Below are 15504 nucleotides of genomic sequence, written 5' to 3' on the forward strand. Positions count from 1 at the left end.
AGCTGAGGACCGGCCCTTTCCCATCCAACTTACTCTACTTGTGGCAAGGTGCAGAAGCGCTGCCAACGCGAAACAGGGTTTTGTGAAGAAGACTAGCGGCCTCGGAGCCTTGCTCGACCGGAGGAACAGTCCATGGGAAGGAGACCCCGAAGCTGCCGTCTGGCCTCCGCAGCCCTGCAGGGGAGATGCCTGGCCCGGCAGGCTTCCCAGCCCGCATCACATTCCCGGCGAGACGCGCACACGGCACATGTAGGCTCCTGCTCGGCGCCTCAACGGCAATGAAAAGGCACAGAGGCTTCTGCCAGAAAACAAAGAGGCAGCGGCAGAGCTGGGGGTGGGGAAAACTCTCCGCTGCCCAAGAGGATCCCTGCAGAGGCAGCAGGATGCTGCTGGGCTCCACCGCGGCTATTCAGCCCCGCGAGCCGGAGGTGGCACCCACTCACTCGCCTGGCACAGGGAGTCTGGAGGGTAGGCAGCTCCCATTCCCCTCCCCGAGGAAGGGCCGAGTGGGAAGTGCTGGAGGACACAAGCCAGGCCCAGGACAACAGCTGTCCACAAGCAGCGAATTCCTCCGGGCTGGCTCTGCCTCATAAAAAGCTGCGTCCTTTCACCTTGGTGTAGCTGCCGTGCACCATCGTCCGCAGGGGAAGGTGCAGCCGGCACCGCACCTGCCAGCCTTGGGGAGCCCCAGGGTGCTGGCCTTGCAGCACCACAGTGGCCTCAGCTGTCACCCTGAGGCAACAAAGAAAGTACCTGCAGTGAAAGTGAGCCCCTGGCCACCCAGGCACAGGGACATGTCGGCCAGCTCCCTTCCAGTCCTCTTGTCCCTCTCCAGGGGCGGTGGCCTGAGGGACAGGGACCCTGGCCACTGGGTGACCGTGCAGACTGGCTGCTCCAGGCCAGACCTTGATGCCAACTGCAAGCAATGGAAAATTTTCCACCGTTGGTGATTACAAAGTCACATGCCTATGTCGACAGTTACAGGATGGCTGTGAGAAGGCAAGTGGGTCTTGGCAAAGGGGCCACTTCTGCTCTGTGCTTGCATGACACCTGAGGTCTCTGGCCATGACCAGGGCACCAACATGCTGCCACGTCTCAAGTTCGATAAGGGTATTTGTCCAAGGGAGGCATCCCCCAGGTCCAAGCTGGACTAGGCCCTCACCATTCTAAGTAATGCACAAATGTTAGCAGTAATAGTCCTTTTTACTTGATCTCCCAAGAGGAGGAATAACATCCTGGGGTTGGTGTTATCAGAAGCCCTGCAAACCCTATTCCAACCTGTTTAACTCAATTCCAGTGGCAAGGCAATCACAGTAACTCCCATCCTGTCAGCTCCCTGTCCTGGGCAGTGCACCATGGGAAGCCTGATCTACATGTGCAGCACGAACAGCCCAGCCCGTTCTCCAGCACCACTAGCTGGGTACATAAATAGGAGCCTCTGACAGGGAGCTCTGGCAGTGGGGTGACGCTTTCTGAGCCAGGAGAAGACAGCACAGAAATCAGCAGGTGATGGGATCCCTTTTGCTCCCACCTCTGCTCTCACCTCTCTTCTCTGTTCACCACTGTATACAGCCCCAGGCATCCACAGCCCCGTCTTTGCTCCTTACCAAGCCAGCTCCTTCTGTACCCTGACACCCTGTAGCCATCCACACTGCCTGAACCCAGATGCACACCACTTCACCTTCCCCACATCCTTCACGTGGCAGCTGGGTTCTGTATCCCCACAAGTGTGCTCTTCTTCATACCCACCCCAACCTCCACCACTCGCAGGTCCTGCCCTGTTTCCTCAACCCCCCAAGGGGTGTCCCCAGCTCCTTACCTGTGCTCTGTTGCCTCCTTATTGCTGCAGCTCACACCTCAACTTACCCCACTCTCCTCCCACCCCTGGTTGCCACACATCTGCAGCCCCACCAGCCCATGCCTCATCACACACACTCCTCTGATGAGTCCCTGAGACCCACCTGAGAGAACCACGGCAGCATCACCTTTCCCTACCTCCCCAAATGGTCACTGGGCACCGCGGAGCAGAGGAGAAAGTCCCAGGGATGCTGAATTACTCTGACCAGCTCCGGACACAGGCGTCAAATCTACACGTTGGCAGAGAGAGCAGGCCAAGTGTCTGCAGTGGGGAGGGCAGCAAGGGTTGTGCACACAGGATTTGCCTGGTGGAACTGCCCATCCCCACTGCAGCCCCTCTTGCAATACACTTCCTTTTACTGTAAGAGCCCTGCAAGGGAGGTGCTTGAGCACAGGCACTCGGGCCTCCCTCTTGGTAACCAAGCTGCAGCCTGCAGATAAGGCTGCAGCAGCTGTGGGGACATTCAGCATCTTTTCCACTCCCTGTGCTAGATGTGTATGTGGCACAGGGGGAGGAGATACCACATGCAAACACACACACACGGCTGTGCACACCCACCCAACTCACCCTTATCCAGCAGCGATTTAGAAAAGCTCAGGTCGAGCCCAGGCCAGAGCAATGACATGGGCTGGGCAGGGATTCGGGCCATAAAGGCGAGGCTTTATCCATCTTTGATTGTAAAGAGCTGGATGCAACCAGGGCTACAGCAGGGAAGGAGGATTTGTGCTATGAATTCAATGTCCTGCTCCTTGTCACGGAAAAGGAAAGCCTCTCCTTCCTTTAGGACTGCAGGTGAGAAACACCCTGCTGGAATTAGGAAAAGGGTGTCACAGTTTTCATCTGTAAACACTCATACTGTTGCCCGTAATGAAGTCAAACACATGAGAGCACAAGCCCCTTAGAAGGGAAACAAGGGGGTAGGAGGGACTGTCATGTCTGACTGCAGGCATATCCATACACAGGGCAGTGGGAGACACAGTCTAGCTCCTATTACATCCTGTGAAACTGGCAAACCTCCTAGTCCACACACACTGAACCACCCATGGGGTCCCACTGACAGCAGAGCCGTCTGCCCAGTGCACCTGCCACCCCCTCCACAGGGGTTCCTGTAGGGCTGCCAGGGCTCTGAGCAATGCACATGGCCAGGGATGCCCTCTGGATGGAAGGGGAAATCCACCTGGCACCTGGGTGTTGCATGGAGATGGAGAGGTAGCCAAACCTCAACTGGTTCAAACCAGGAAGAGGCTGGAGAGGACGTGCCCTTGGGGCTATCTGGCGCGTGCAACCTGTAGGGACTGGGGCACTGGCATATCAGCATCCTCCATCTTCATGGAAGCAACAGTGAACAGGGACAGGCTCAAGAGGCAGCTGCATTCCCAGACAACCCTTGTGTGCAGGGCATGAGCCCCCACATCAGTCTCTGCAAGAACCCTGGGCAAACTCTGCCTGCTGCCACTGTTGCACCCATGTTTTGCTCTGCTGCTTCTGTGGGAACACACAAAGCTCAGAGACCTCATAAACCAGCCCAAGGACGCTGGGTCCAAAACGCCTTCAACTCTGGTGGCAGCCATGCTGTTGAGGACACAGATGTCCCTCGAGACCTGACCCTGCTAGGCAGACAGAGCCTGTGAGGTACCTGAGAGCTCTCCAAGTGCTACCAGAAACCAGTTCATCTCCAGCCGGGTAGCACTTGTACCTGCAGCTGGGAACAGACCTCAGGGGCCTCTTGGCCCAGACCACCAGATCCTGCTGCTCTCAATACTCATGGGTGTTGTAATAGGGATATCCAAATGATACCAGAATGTCCAGAGCATTACTGAGTAACAAGTGGACTGATGAGGAAGTGAGAGCCATCGCAGCCCAGGGTCAATGAGCCCGAGGGAAAGGCTGAAAGAAGTAACTTGAGAAGGGATCTGGGGACTAACAAAGCTTCATGGCAATGTCCTAGACATTGAAAATCCATATAAAAGCATCTGGGGAGCCTGGACATCCACCCAGCCTCTGCCAGATGAGAGAGCAGACGTAGCTCCTGCTGCAGGCCAGCTTGACCCAGGCACCATGGCTACGAGCAGACCGCTTTGCTCTGGTTCATTACTCTTGCAGACGGGATGGGGCAAACACTGTAAACACCCTCTGAGCACTGACACACCAGACACAGGCTTCTGCAGCATCAGACCGGGGTCAAAGCTTGGAGATACAATAAATCGCAGAGTGAGACCGTTTCTGAACACAAGGCTGATAAGACTGCCAGCAGCCTTCTTGCAGAAGGACAGGATCAGGAAAAGAGCAACCGTGAGAATAAAAGGTTGGCAAAGAAACAGAAAATACTGGGAGCAAATAATTCTTTCCAGACAGTCCTTTGGGCCCATCTCATCCTCCATCTGCTGAGGATGGTCAGGCAGCTGGAACCTCTAAAAAGGCTACTGGTGACTTCCCTTCCAATCACCACTGTCTCTGGGACAGGCATCATGGGGAAGATAAACCTGGAGCCCATCCAGCTGGAGGGCTGGGGGCCAGCATCCTCACCAGCCTTCCAACAACATCAGCACCCCCCCACAGATCATGGCTCTGTGCTGCCAGCAGAGCAGGGAGCATGATTTACACTGTGCTTCACTGCCCACATGCTTCTTGTGCTCACGTGGGGAGGAAGTAATGCAGACCTTCAGAGAGATGGGTGCTCCAGCTAAGATAGGCTGGGACAAGTCAATGAGCTGAGCAATGCTGCTAAGGCAGTGCCTCCATCTCCTGGTACAGTTAATACTGTGTGGATGAGACCAAGATAGGACAGAACAACACCCTGACTCCTCCGTTTCCCTCCAAGCCAGTCAGTCCAATAGGCCACGAGATGTGACATTGCCAAGCACTCCGAGAACTGCAGAACTGAGGAACAACAATGGTGGGAAGGGCCCTCAGAGGGTTTTGGTCCAATCCTGCTAACAGCAGGGTCAAGCTCAAGCAAATTGCTTGGGGTTTGCCCCTGGCAAGGGCTGAAAGTCACCGAATGCGTAGATTGATTCCCTTCTCTGGGCCCTACTCCAGAGTCTAACTGCCTTGCAGGGAAATATTTTTCCTAATATCTAATTGGAATTTCCCTCATGTGCTATTGCCTCTCATCCTGTCCCTGGGCACTTCCCGAGAGAGCCCAGCTCCAGCTTCACTGCAAATCCACAGCTTCCAGCAGCAGTGAGAGCCCACCTTGCTGCCTCCCCTCTGTCTGGCTGCACTAGCCCATCACTTTCAGCCTCTGCCCATGGCAGCACACAAGAAGCCAGAGCTCATCTCTGGAGACTGCTGGAGCCTGCTGGGTTCCCTCCTGCCAGGAGTACCTCTAGGAAGGACAAGAGGTACCTGCACCTGCACACCTGGAGGATGCTGAAAAAAGAGTCTTGCCTCAACACTGAGATTAGTGGGGGCTGCTTTTGTTCAAGTATCTGATCCTTGCTTTGGCTGGTAGCAATACCAGTGCCTGCTGCAACACACCTAGGTGATCCTGAGACAGGAGCCCCAGTCAGCTGTTCCAAGAAGTCTGGCCCTAGACAGAGAGTGCTTTGGTTTTGCCCCTGTAGCACTGATACCAAGCCTGCCTCCCTGCGAGAGACCTCTCCTCAGGAGAGACGAGCAGGACAATTAGGAGTCCAACGCTGCAGAGACCAGCTGGGCTAGATGGAAACACAACAGCCCAGAGCAGGCCCTTGGATGAGGGAAGCAGCCAACTGTGACCCCTGCAGTACTCTCAAGGGTCTGCAGCAGAGCCCAGATTACACAAGGGATTTTGGAGCCAACAACAAACCACGTCCTCAAATCTCCAGCACATCATCTGCATCCCAGCTCTCCCTCCATGCTGTGTTCACTCAATCCAGAGCTATCTGTTCATCATTCTCTGCTCCAGCAGATATCGCTCATTTTCCATCCTGCACTTGCTCTCTCAGACAAGATGTGAAGGTTACTGGGCAGGATCTGACCAGTACAGAGACCTGCTCAGCTTGCCCAGAGCTGGCTGGACACCCCACGGCCTGCAAGGGGATGAAGATCCACCCCATGCCCTGGAGGCAGGGATACCTGGTTGCTGCACTTCTCTCTTGCAGTGCTTATCTCTGGTACCTCCTGGGAAAGCCTCAGCACTAAGGATGCCCCAAGCCTTTCCAGGATAGCAGCATACCCACAGCTGGAGATGTGGCCAGAGAATAGGTTTAGCATGTAGCTAAGATTCCGGCCTGTTCCCAAGCCACAGGCATTGCCTCCACCTGCTAAGCCCTGTGGCTTTCCCAGTTCTCCTTCGGCACCCTCACCCCACCTCCCAGGGACCTGGCATAAGCTGCCAGACCCTTGGGCTCTCTTAAAGCCCTGTCCTGGACAAGCACCTGCCTTCTGCTTCCTGCTGACTCATTCCCCTGTGATTCAACCCCTCCTGACTAACTCACCCATTTCTGCCACAGGCCTGTTCATGCAAGGGGAGTGTTTGTGTATTTGTGTGTGTGTGTATGTGTGTGTAACAATGGCACAGGCTCTGCAAGGCAGCAAACTGGGCAGGAAGCCTGGCCTGGCCGTGCCAGAGCCCTCTCCTCCTGCAGCACCCAGTGGCAGGAGGGGCGGAGGTGACACTGCTGGCTCAAGTCCACTGTGGGGAAACAGGGTAGAGAGGCAGGCTGGGAGTGCTGTCCTGTGCCAGCACTGAGATAAGGAGGGGGAGGGCTTTTTCCAGGCTCTGAGGCTGTCTGCCAGCGAACCCACTCCTTTTATCAGCCCTCCAGCAGCCTGACCCCCAACGCTGGCTGTGGGAGGGTCACCCAGTACTGCTGCAGCTCAGACCCACAGGTGAGACATCTGCCAGCCAACCTGCCTTTGGGTACAGCCAAACATGCCCCCCCAGGCTGTGCCTCTTCCCAGTTTTACTTTCGAGGGTGGAGAGTCTCACAGGAGCCACAAAAGGACTTCTTCTGAGTATGGCTATGGTCAGCTGGCATCAGCTAATGCCACTGGGCATGCAGGGCCCACAGGCTTGGCCAGTTCCTGAGTCTGGACAGTAGGAACCATGCACATGATCTATGTACACACGTCTGCAGGCTGCTCCTCTGACTGGCAATTCCCTAATGCTCAGGGTTGAGGCTCAAAAAGGCTTTACCTCATATTCTTTCCCTTCTCTTTTCCACAGCATCACCCCTTCTGAGTGCTCCCCAGCTAACCTCAGTCTCCTTCTCAGAGAGGATCAGAGCAGATACAGGTGATAGGAGGGAGATGGCACTGTGCAGCTGTGTCAAGCCCAGCGAGAGCTCCCAGCAGGCAGAGTGAGCAACTCTGCACACCCACCTGTCAAGGAGCACCGGAGAGCTTTGGTGTGGGCAGAAGATGCTGGTCTGTGCGGCACACCTGGTCACAGGCCTGCACCTCTGCCTGTTGTAGCTGGAGGATCCATTTTCCATTGACTATAGGAAAAAATCGCTGGGATTATACAGGCTCTTCTCTCCTCTTTTCCTCTCCCCATCCCCCAGGTCAAAGTCACACTGGTACCTCTCACCCAAGAGTGCTTGGCGAGCTGAAGCATTTTGACACACAGCAAGGTTACTCAGGACAAGCCTTGCTGTTGCTGCAAGAGGACAAGTCGGTCAAGCATCATGTCTCCAGCAGGGTCATGCAGCCCCAGCCAGGAGAGAAGGCTCTGACACCCTGGAATGAAGGCCAGAGTAAACCATTCTTTGGCCAGGGAGCAACAGACAATAATTTGGGCTGGGATGTCACATATTAATAGGCATAAAGAACAATTCTCTGCCAAAGTTCAGAACTGCATGCCAGAATTGCTGCTTTTCTCCGGATTTTTAAATTTTTGATCCTTGCCATGCCTGTGCAGAGCCTTTTCTTCCTTCTCTGGGCAAAGAAATCTAAGGTTTTGTCCCATAAAGTTCTGTAGGCTCCAAGAGCTTCCCTGCACGCCCCTTCTTTCGTCAGGATGATCCAGTTCTTGGAGTTCACGACGTTGATGCTTCTGCTGAAATGGTTCCTGGTTTCAAGAACAGGTCAGCTACCAAGGTGGGCACAGTTATGGTTTCTGAGAGCTCCAAACCAAGAATTCCCTTTCTGGGTTCTCTTTCTTAGGACACTGTGTGGTCCCACAGTTCTGGCTTTCTGGTGCTGAAAAAATAGAGCAGCCTCTCAGCCGTTAACTTAGGTGGTAGCTGCAGAGACCCTTGTGAGGTATTCCCTGGAACCAGCTGTCATGTCTGAGGCAGAGCCCAACAAAGCATCAGTCCTTTGCTCCAAAATTCACATTCAAGGTCATCTGATCCAACACAAAGATCAGAAGTGGAATTCCTTTAAATGAAAGATCAGATGGGGGGAGCATGCCTGTGCCAGGGGACAAAGCTGAATGGCAAAGTGCCTGCTAACCCAGCCTGACAGTTTTAAGGACTAAGCCACCTTTTGGTCAGTGACACAAATCCAGGTTTGCTAAAATTGGAAAACACACTGTGTGGCTCACAGCTGGTGCTCACCCCTCCTGCAAGCTGGAAACCCTTGTTGTCTCAGCAGCCTTTAACACCCCTCAGCAAGGGGATGCTCCTGCAGTCAGTCCTCCATACATATACTGGGTGGATTGGATGGATGGCTCATGCCACCTGAAGCTCGAGATGGAAACTATCCATATCCTCTTTTCACCTTGTTGTGAGAAGGGAAACAGAGGGTTTGTGCCATCCATCCATACCCAAGCTCCTTATGCTGGACCCTCTGCTGCTCTGCCCCATGGGGCATCCAGAGCAGACAACATTAAGCAGATGGGCTAGGAAAGCAGCGAGAATTGGGCTTTCCTGCCTGACTACACATGAAAAATCCAGTTTTAGCTTGGGTAGGCATGCACCAGGGACTGTCTCCTATTCTGCATTTTAGAAAGATCCTCCCTTGCAGGCACTGACTTTTACCTTCTGCTGCCTTCACCAGCCCAGAGCAGGCTGGAGAAGCCCAAGTGCTGGCTACACCAGTGATACTGCAAATTGAGGCACCATGTGTGGGGGCAGCTGCAAATGCAATAGGGGGAAGGGGGCAGAACAAAACCAAACCACTCAAAAATCCCAAGGCAGGTCTCCAGCCTTGTGTTCAATAATAATTTCTCTCAGGATACAGTTCCAGTTTTCACCTGGTTTTAAAGCTCTCCACAAAGTTGCCCTCACTGACTTTCACAAATTCTTTTCTCTGCCCCAGTTCCAGCAGGGACCTCGATCTGTGCTGCCTCCCAGCAAAAGGGTCTCCATGACCTTTGTAATTCAACACACTGGGAAAGGCTCAATCCATTCCCTCTATTCCTAGCCCAACACAGACCTTAAAAGCCCTCTTTGTTCCTGTTACAAACCCTATCCCACAACCATGGCTTAACCCTTAGGGCACTGCCTCAAATGAAGAGAGTTTCACAGAAGCAAGGCAGTTCCAGGCATTGCATCGATGGGAAGCCAGACCCACCCTCCACTTACAAAAGAGCTGTATAACAATCTGCTGGTGGCTTGCAGGATGCATAAGATACACAAAACAGGGTGGGAGGGATGTCTGGCCATGCTCATCATCATTACAAACTACTGTGCCCCACACTGATGCAGCGACATGGGCAGGGGTCAGGCTCACAACTCTTTACAGTTTTGCTTTACCTTCCCTCAGTTCAGCAGGTTTATTACAAAACATGCTCCATGCATACAGATCTGGGGCTACAACGAAGTAATAGGGATAAGGAAGGAAGCAGCTGGGACCAGGCACCCCCATTTATCACTCTTGCAAGGACTCCTCTGCTCCTGCCTCCAGGTAGAGCCATTGCTCCATGAGCAGGAGCAAAAGAGAGACAGCAAGGGATGCCATGTCATTACCTACACAGCCTGCACGCTGATTCTTGCCTTGTCTGAGATAAGCTCAGACCCACATCCTAATCAGCAGTCCACAGTCACACACTGGAGGAAGCAGTGCCATAGGACTGTGAGCAATTATACACCCTGCACATGGAAATGCAGAGGGGATGGAAGGTACAGCCAGCTCTCCCTTCCTGGCATGATCCCTGGCACGGGAGAAGGCAGTATTGAGCAAGGGCTGCTTTGCAGCACCCAAAAATGCCAGCTCTTCAGCTGTCACAGAGCTGCCCAGCAATGCTCTGAAACACCAGCTCCATGGCAGACAGAGCAGCCTTGTACCACTGCACCCCAAAACAGCAGCTCTGCAGACAGGATGGGGTAGGGCCACCTTGCAGCACCCAGAAATGCCATTTCTTACCAGCTGCTGTAACTTCCCCTCTGCCCCTTTCCGGTCCTGCTCCACCCCGCTCCTGTATCAAAAATAGCGTGGCCAGCAGGAGCAGGGAAGTGATCCTTCCCCTGTACTCTGCGTTGGTGAGGCCACACCTTGAGTATTGTGTTCAGTTCTGGGCCCCTCAGTTCAGAAGGGATATTGAGGTGCTGGAGCGGGTCCAGAGAAGAGCAACAAGGCTGGTGAAGGGACTGGAGCAGAAGTCCTATGGGGAGAGGCTGAGGGAGCTGGGGTTGTTTAGCCTGGAGAAGAGGAGGCTCAGAGGTGACCTCATCACCGTCTATAACTACCTGAAGGGAAGTTCTAGCCAGGTGGGGGGTGGTCTCTTCTCTCAGGCACTCAGCAATAGGACAAGGGGGCACGGGCTTAAGCTCCGCCAGGGGAAATTTAAGTTGGATATCAGGAGAAAATTCTTTACAGAGAGTAATCGGGCATTGGAATGGGCTGCCCAGAGAGGTGGTGGATTCACCATCCCTGGAGATTTTTAAACGCAGATTGGACGTGGCACTGAGTGCCATGATCTAGTAAATGGACTGGATTTGGACCAAGGGTTGGACTCGATGATCTCGGAGGTCTTTTCCAACCCAATCGATTCTATGATTCTATGATTCTATGATTCTATGATTCTCCTCAGGCCACATGGAAACTGAGTCACAGCTGTCCCTGCCCCTAGGAAGGGTGGGCAGCCCCCAGCCCCTGGCACAGCGTGGGCAGTAGGGCAAGACCTCTGAGAACCCCAGTGATGGATGGGAAGAGTTAAAGGTACCCACGTGTCCTACATTGAGCAGCTCTCCGAATTGTTAGCCTCCTCTGTTCCCACACCTCTTGAAGCAGAAGTTGGCCCCAATCTGCTGCTGGCCATATGGACTGCACCCACAAACTTACCCATGTGCTCTCTGTCACCAGAGGGGACCAGGACATTCAGGGCTCTGCACCAGATGCACATAACTTAGCAGTGCCCAGAAAAAAAAATTAAAGAGCCAGATAGAGCATTGTAAACCAGAGGAGTGCCCTAAGTCCCAGAAGGCTGGTAGGGGATGTTTCCTTGAGAGCAGGTCAGGGCATTTTTTACTTTGAAAGATTCATGTGTTTGAGTACAGACTTGATTCTCTGGTCCAGCTCTAGGAGCTGAGAAGTTTACAGGTACTGATTTCAGGCTCTCTGTTTTCACCACACACCTACAGAAACCCTTTTGAGGACCTGCTTACCAGTTAAGCTTCCCAGGATCAGGCCTACAGCAGTGTTCACCCACCGCGGAATCCTTTAAAATCCCTGCCTGGTGCGGTTAACAAGCCACCACCCATCTATCTGCCTTGTAGACAGAGAAGCTAAAGATTTGTTCATTCAGGCTCTGGGTCAGACATCTCACAAATGTTATTAAAGTTATGGTTTCTTTACTGTGTTTCTCAAGATTGCAGTGAGGTTAAGAGCCCAGCATTGTCCAGTTCAGCTGGGCCACGGAATGGGAAAGCAGAACTTAAGCTGCAAAAAATGCACAGCTATTAAGCACTGCTCATCTGCAAATCTCCTGGCATCTTTTCCCAGGCTCCTGTCTTCTTGGTTGCCTTGCTCCACCTTCCTGGGGACGCTGTGAAAACTGACCCTTTCACCCCTCTCCAGGGATGTGTGTTAAGGTGGTATTTGCTGCTGTTGTCATGCAAAGCATAACGTTATTGCAATACCCTTGCCCCAGCTCTATCTCCCAGGACAACATAATAGTAGAGGAAATTCATTATCCCCTATCACTTTATGGCACTATCTTTTCATTTCTCTGTTAACACACATCAGAGACGTATCGAGTTTCAGGCAGGCTCACTCCAAAGGAAATTCTCTCTCTTTTCTTACAGGGATTTGCACAAGCAATACCATTTCTTTTCAGTACCAGAAAAAGCCCAAAGCAAACCACCACCACCAAAAAGTAATTTCAAACAAAACCCCAAACCAAAAACCACTCCAAAAATAGCACTGAGGTTGACTTAAGGACAGAATTTGACTTTTCTTTCCAGACCACCACTTTGGTCAGACCTTTCCCAGGCTCTGGAGGGTGGCATTTTCACTGCTGCTTAAAGAGGTTCATCAGCAATGTCTGGAGTCCTGTAGTGAGGAAGCTTTAATGGTGAGATGCCTTTTCCTTCCCCAAAGCACCCAGCACACAAACACAGGCATTTCCTGGTAAACTGTTCCTCCTTGCTTCCAGCCTCTGCTACAGGGGTGGCCTCTGATAGCAGCCTTCCTCCGGAAACACCACTGCGTTTTGCTCAGTTACTCTAACAGTGTAATATTGTAGGGAAACGAATTAAACAGAGCTGAAATCTATAATAAATCATTCCTACTGGGCTGCCAGGGAGATAGCTGCACAGGAGAAAGAGAGGAACTGCAATTCTGTTTCCACAACAAATCTAAGCCATGAAACAGCTCTTTGGTTACAGGGAACAGGCACAGCAGCAAGAGGAGCACTTTTAGGTTGGCAGAGTGATGCCACTGTTTTTTTCTGTTCTCTCTCTCCAGATTTATTACATGGCCAGGACAGATCATAGCAAATACCTTAAGATCCCAGACTGTCAGCCTAGAGGAGAGGTTGGCAGACTGGACTCAGACAAAAAGCCTGAGAATATTCCAGTTTCTCAAAAACTGCTCATATTTTTAGCTGTTGCTGCTGTTAGAAGATGAATAGAAAGCAAAGCTCAGACTTGCTACTTGATGCTATAACTGCTTCATTTTGCTGGCAGCCACAGCAGAGAGGATCTTGAGAATTACCCCCTTTGTCCACTGCTGGCCCAGCTATGCTAATCTCATCAGCAATGCAAACGCTGGTATAGAAAGGCATTGCTGAGTGGCAGTGCTAACCTGACCGTGCTGGTGCTGTGCTCACTCTGCACAGCTCCAGCAGTGCTGACTGGCAGCAAAAAAACCCTGGTGCACAGCACCCTGGCATTTTCTCCAGGTCTGAGCTGAGCACAGAGGTGGCTCTTGCAAACGATCCCTTATGCATCTTCCAGACAGGGTAATCTGTACAGCACTGCTCGACTCAGCTATCTTCTCACAGTTTTGGGAATGAAGGTAGAAACACCCACCAAGTCAAAGTTTCCTCTTGGTCTCAATGATTTATCATCTTTCTGCTGAAATCCCCACCAGTCTTCCTGCAGCAGCATCTGCATTCAGTTGCTCCTCATGTCCCACAGACACCAGCCAATTTTTAAGAGTGATGTAGCTCAGGACGGTGTCCCCACCTCAGCAGATATGCATGTCCTGGACTTGCCTTAGGCAATGGAAGCAGCACGTAACCCACACAGTACTTTCCAAACTTCAACACCACGGCTCAGCCAGGAGGAAATCTCTCTTGGCTGCCTCTTCCTAAATGCTTATTCCAGCACTGACTGCCTTAACTCCTCCCCAAATCGGGAGCAGAGTATGTGACCCCGTCGCCTTTGGGCTTTTCTCATGCTTTGTGCTGTGCTTAATAATGTGCAGTATGAGCAGGCAAGACAGAAAAGGAGGGAGCAGCACTTCAAAGATGACACAGTTGTAACTCATGGGGTCACAGTGCCCCAGAGACTTAGCCCCGGGCTGGGATCTTGGCATGCAAGGTGCTGTACAAAGCAAAAGAGAAAACACCCTCTTCCCTAGAAAGTGGCAATTCCCACCCCAACACACACACACACATAACCCAGAGCCTCATTTGCTGGGCTCTGCATCACTCCGTGATATTTTCTAGCACATCTTGGGGCCTCAGTCCAGAGGAAAGATGAGAAACCACAGGCTGTGAAAGTAGGCTCAGAGGGAACTGCAGTTTGGCTCAGGGGATTCTGACCATGCTCTGACATCTTCTGCACCCATAACACAGTCTAACGCCAACTCTCACACCGAGTGCTGAAGGTCACATACACAGAAAGCCGTGCTCGAGCTGCTGACCCAAAATGTCCTTCAGTGTCAGGTACCAGTGTCCCAGCTTCCTCTGTGGGAAGGAAGCTACAGCTGCAAGCTGTTTCCATCTAGAAAGGGAAGGAGGCTGCTGGAAGTGAGAGGGAGGAAGCACACTGTTGTCTGCTGCAGGCGGCTTTCCAGAGCCTCCATGTCCCAGCTTCCACCTCCTTGTTTGCTCTCCCTTGGCAACACTAGGGTCTGGAGTCCAGGGGACATTTTTCAAACAAGTCTTGCCTATTTGGGAGTTTTAAGATGACTGGAACTGTAGCACTTGACAGCAGTAGGCAGTTACAGCAACCCTAACTCAGAGAAGTACACTGTGGCAGATTGGAAATGGTGAAATGGTTTTCTAGGGAATTTCTGATGCCTTGTACTAGTTCAGAGTTGGATGGAGGGGTCACAGCTCAGGCAAGTATCGTGACATTTGTGAGTGCAGGGCCATTTGGGTAGCTCACGGACAGGCATCCTTTCCTGTCCATTTTTGCTTGAACATCCTAGTTCCAGACAAACTCTGGCCACCTCGTGGTAAGCCCAGACATCTGACCCCAGAGCATTCTCTGAGAGCATTGTTCTCCTCTGGCTCTGGGCTGGGTGCAGAGCTGTGAGCAGGGTGTTGTAGCTCACTGTGAGTAGTGACCTTTGAGAGGTGTAACGAGAGAGGTTTACAGCTCACACAGACATCCACGTTGACACGGGCAGGTTGTGCTTGCTGCCAGCAGGTCCCTTCCCCTGGCTCACATCCAGGCCTTAAGGTATATCATGGATGACAGGTCAGGTCTCAATCACACTCACACTATTGCCAGGCTGGAGATTTGCTTCCTGAGCCATTCTCTCTGTGCAGTGAGCGTACAATGTTCCCAGCTCCCTTCAGCAACAGGAGCCAGCTCTCTACCAGTATCTGGGTCTATGCAAAGGCAGCTTCAAAAATGTTTAACCTCTCCTTCACCTGCCCCAGAGAATGGTCTCAGACCATATCAGAAGGCACATGAGAGAGTCTGCTCTCCCTCAGAGTACAGATACCCTGGTGTAAGGCAAACTGGCTTTGTGAGGTGGACAGCATGGTACAGCGCCAGGCATCCTGGGAAAGTGAAGGCATGACCGGAGCCACTTCCACTGATTAACTGAGGATAAGCAAGGGCAGCAGAATGACTCGCTTTCCTCCATGATACAGTGAGAGGGCTCAAGAGACTGTTTTTTTTCTGGTTGGGCCTGCTCTGCAACTCAAGGCTTCAAAAAGAACAGGTGTGTAAACAGGAGCTGCCTGCCCATACCCCAGTGAGGGGTGAAAGAGGGAAGAACATGGACAAAAGACCCCTGGCTACCCACCCTGAGGCTGCTGCCTGAGGAGAACGGCTCAGGATGACAGACTGTCAGGCAGGAGCCCAGCGGTGCCAAGCCCATGTCACAGCTGGGACGGGGCTGCATTGAGGGCTATGGCAGCTTGCACATTTGCT

The 15504-nt window shown here is 52.5% G+C and overlaps 1 protein-coding gene across 3 annotated transcripts in view; it reads right to left on the minus strand.

The window, feature by feature from the left end:
- FAM214B (family with sequence similarity 214 member B) overlaps positions 1-15504 on the minus strand; it is a 39514-nt gene that overhangs the window by 14669 nt on the left and 9341 nt on the right. Inside the window, exon 1 of one of the 3 annotated variants that reach the window (XM_027722233.2) lies at positions 34-2290. The exons of the other annotated variants lie outside the window; for them this stretch is intronic. The gene's annotated coding sequence lies outside the window, so the exon portion shown is untranslated. Of the gene's footprint in view, positions 1-33; positions 2291-15504 lie in introns of those variants that run through there. 3 annotated transcript variants of the gene reach the window in all.

Source organism: Pipra filicauda, unplaced genomic scaffold (assembly GCF_003945595.2).
Source record: "Pipra filicauda isolate LSUMZ 115617 unplaced genomic scaffold, ASM394559v2 scaffold343_size770392_pilon, whole genome shotgun sequence".
In the NCBI taxonomy this organism is placed as follows: domain Eukaryota; kingdom Metazoa; phylum Chordata; class Aves; order Passeriformes; family Pipridae; genus Pipra; species Pipra filicauda.